The sequence below is a fragment of the Rhinopithecus roxellana genome, chromosome 4 (genome assembly GCF_007565055.1).
Source record: "Rhinopithecus roxellana isolate Shanxi Qingling chromosome 4, ASM756505v1, whole genome shotgun sequence".
NCBI classification, from domain to species: Eukaryota; Metazoa; Chordata; class Mammalia; order Primates; family Cercopithecidae; genus Rhinopithecus; species Rhinopithecus roxellana.
The window spans coordinates 30,262,609-30,266,193 of NC_044552.1; the positions used below are offsets into that span (position 1 = coordinate 30,262,609).

The 3,585-nt window shown below is 51.4% G+C and overlaps 1 pseudogene; it reads right to left on the reverse strand.

Annotated features, from left to right (window-relative positions):
* Positions 1-2,883: 2,883 nt before the first annotated feature.
* Positions 2,884-3,009, reverse strand: LOC115897238 (annotated as a pseudogene).
* Between the last annotated feature and the right edge of the window lie 576 nt (positions 3,010-3,585).

Genomic DNA, 3,585 nt, shown 5'->3' on the forward strand with positions numbered 1-3,585 from the left:
AGGGGACTCTTGAGGGAGGCCTGAAAAAGCCCCAAAGCTGGAAGCTGCTCCGGGGACAATAGGGGCAGTCCTTTGGGATAGAAAGTGGGGTAAGTTCCCAGTGAGTCTTTGGAGAGTAACTGAGTGCACCATATAAATGAAGCCTCAAGGGAGGAGGGCTCGAATAGTCACCCCACCCCACCATGAGGGCTTTGACTAGGAGACTTGCAGTACTGAAGGCACACGAATTAACTCCCACTCCTTGACTGCATGGGAGGGCGATGATGAACGCAGGCCAAAGACAAGGCTGGAGAGGAACATCGCTGTTTGGGGCAGCTTCTCAGCCTGACCTTTTCAGGAGGCCACTGGGCCTTTGGAGAATGAGGTTCTGAGGAGTCACACCGTGTCTTTGTGTGGGATCCAGAGACCCTTTGGGATCAGTGGACAAGATCCTAGACTCCTACTGGTTCAAAGAGGGGAGAGGCAGAGAGCAGAAGGAAGAAAGGGAACCACCTCTCCATTGGTTCCCTGTGCCTCCTCTCCGCCCTGTTTACAGAAAACAAAGTGCCTTTGGTTGACTCTGGACCGATTCCCCCAAAGCAATTAGAGCAACCACTGTCAATGCTCCAGGAAGAACAGCTTCCCCCTCCCCCATCGTGCCCCCTCCCTCCAGGCAGCAGCTGAAGGCCCAACTGGGGGCCCCATGCTTGTGTCTGTTGGGATCTGCATGCCTGGCCTGTCCCCAAGCCCCCTCCCCCACTCCAGCTAGCACTGAAAGGGTGCCCCATAGCTATTCAAGTTTCCATGGGCTCAATCTAATCAAGCATTGAGGACTGTGTCATCCTCATTACTCTCCCTAGGAGCATCTGATTAGGAGGAACATCACTGAATGGGCCCCTCTGATTCCCAATGGGAAATGAGCCCCTCCCTGCCTGACCCCCCATGCCTGAGGTAGGCCTTTCAGCAGAACCACCCGACCAGAGCCTCCGAACAAAGATGATTTGGATTCCCTGAGCCTTCTTTCCAGGGCAAGGGTGAGGGTGTGTGCACAAATCCCTGTTGTGCCCTGTTGGGTTGGGGGGCCTGCAGGATGCCACCACCCATCTGCCATGCTGATTAGGTCCTGGGGCTATTAGAGAGGAGGACCGCTAAGGGGCGGGATGACATGACCCGGGGGCCAGGGGCTTAGGCAGGGACTCAGCGCCTGACAGGAGAGGTGACCCCCACTGATTTGTTTGGAGCCCCAGCAGCACCACTCACCGCCATCTCTTCCACCAGCCTCATGTACCGCTTGGGTGGCGGGGGCCTGGGGGCATCTTTCACCCCAAGTGGGCAGGTCTGGGAGTGAGTTGGAGCCAGCTCACATAGGCTTGCAAGAGCAGATGGTTAAATATTCAGGAATTAGCAGTGAGCTGGTTGTTAAACACAGCCATAACTAAAATTAAATTAAATTACATGAACAGTGTTTCTCAACCTTTTGTTCATCATTGCCTCCTGAGAAGACTTTCAAGACATTTTTCTCCTCCAATCTCCTACCATCACTCTCCCATAAACATTTAATATCACAGACACTACATATCTGCTAAAGTACTGGATATATATCTGTGCTTTATACATAAAAGGATTAAGTATTTTGCTTTTTCTTTTTTTTTTTTTTGAGACAGAGTCTCACTCTGTTGCCCAGGCTGGAGTGCAGTGGCACGATCACGGCTCACTGCAACCTCCACCTCCCAGGTTCAGGTGATCCTCCCACCTCAACCTCCAGAGTAGCTGAGACTAAGGCGTGTACCACCACACCTGGCTGATTTTTGTGTTTGTTTGGTAGAGGCAGGGTTTCATTATGTTGCCCAGGCTGTTCTCAAACTCCTGGACTCCAACGATTTGCCCTCCTCAGACTCCCAAAGTGTTGGGATTACAGGTGTGAGCCACTGCACCCAGCAAGATTTTTTGTTTTGTTTCCCCACCAAGAATCAGTTTTTGCCCCTGTTGAGAATGCATGCTATAAACTCAGAATTAAATAAATTATGTTCAAAACAAAGGTAACATATACTCACAGCACAGCACTTCCTAGTTGCTTTGCTGCACTTTACTGTTACTGATTCTTTTGGGGTAATGGATCTGCCTTTTTTCCTCTGGAGAGCTGGATGTGCAACACTTACCAGCCCACCACTAAGCGGGTCTTTTGGTGAAATAGTAGGCAGCATGAGAGGTGACTGATTTTAGTCAAAGAAAGATGGGTTTGTCTAGCAAAAACCTCACTCAAAGAAACATGGGAGGACCTGGAGATTTCCAGTGGATGCAGGGAAGAAAGGAAGAGGAGCCGGAAGACAGAAAGGACCCTCTGGTGCTGACTCCACATTGGCAGAAGGGTGTCTCTTGTGGAAAGTTAAAAACAGCGGGAAAAATATACCGTGCCCTCATGCACTAGGAGTGTTTGTAACTAGCAATTGCTTGTTTCTTCCTCAGGTACACACCTTATACACCTTTAAAGGTCAGGGGCATAAGACTGAGACCCACCGCCCCACTTCCTCCCATGGTCTCGTGTCTAGAGGGTCCTATGGATACCTGGAGATCTTCATTCTGAACGGCGCACTAGGCCGGATGGGGAACACGGAGGAATGAATGGCACTGCCTGGCCTTGAGAAGAGGGAGAAGAAGCCTTCACATGAGATAAACATGCGAGCACTGCATCACTTCCTCCTCTCCAGGCCTCAGTCCCCTGGCCAGGCACCCCAATGACCTGGGAGGAGTTCTCAGTGGACCCTTTCAGCTCCCACCGCCCCAGCCTGGAAAGCTCTCCTCTTCCTCCCATCTGGACAGAGCTATGAGGCCCGGCCTAGGCACTTCCTCCTGCCACTCCTCCAGCTTCATTCATCTCCTGTCCGCATAGCAGGATGGCCTTTTACTTTCTTTGAATTTGTTTTCATTTGGGGAAATCGCAGGGGTCAGCACATCCAGGGTGTGATGGATAAGCCTCGCCCTGGGAAAACCGCTTTCGTGATCATAGTATCTCCCCTGCCAGGTAAGTATAGGATGGCCTTTTAAAACTTAGCCCACCTGCTTCAACCACAGCAAGGCGACATGTGAGGGGCAAAGTGTGAACCCAAATGCTGCGACATTCCTCCTCAGCTGGGAGACCACTGGCCATTACCAGCTGATCCCAACACCAGCCTCATTTTTTTTTTTTTGAGACAGAGTTTTGCTCTGTCACCCAGGCTGCAGTGCAGTGGCATACTCTTGACTCACTGCAACCTCCGCCTCCCAGGTCCCAGCAATTCTCCTGCCTCAGCCTCCCAAGTAGCGGGGACTATAGGCATGCACCACCATGCCTGACTAATTTTTGTATTTTTAGATCAGGCTGGTCTCGAACTCCTGACCTCAGATGATCCACATGCCTTGGCCTCCCAAAATGCTAGGATTACAGGTGTGAACCACGGGCCCAGGCCTCCTCTTTTTTTTTTTTTCTTTTTTTATTTGAGACAGAGTTTTGCTCTTGTTGCCCAGGCTGGAGTGGAGTGGTGCGATCTCAGCTCACTGCAACCTCCGCCTCCGGGGTTCAATTGATTCTTGTGCCTCAGCCTCCCGAGTAGCTGGGACTACAGGCAT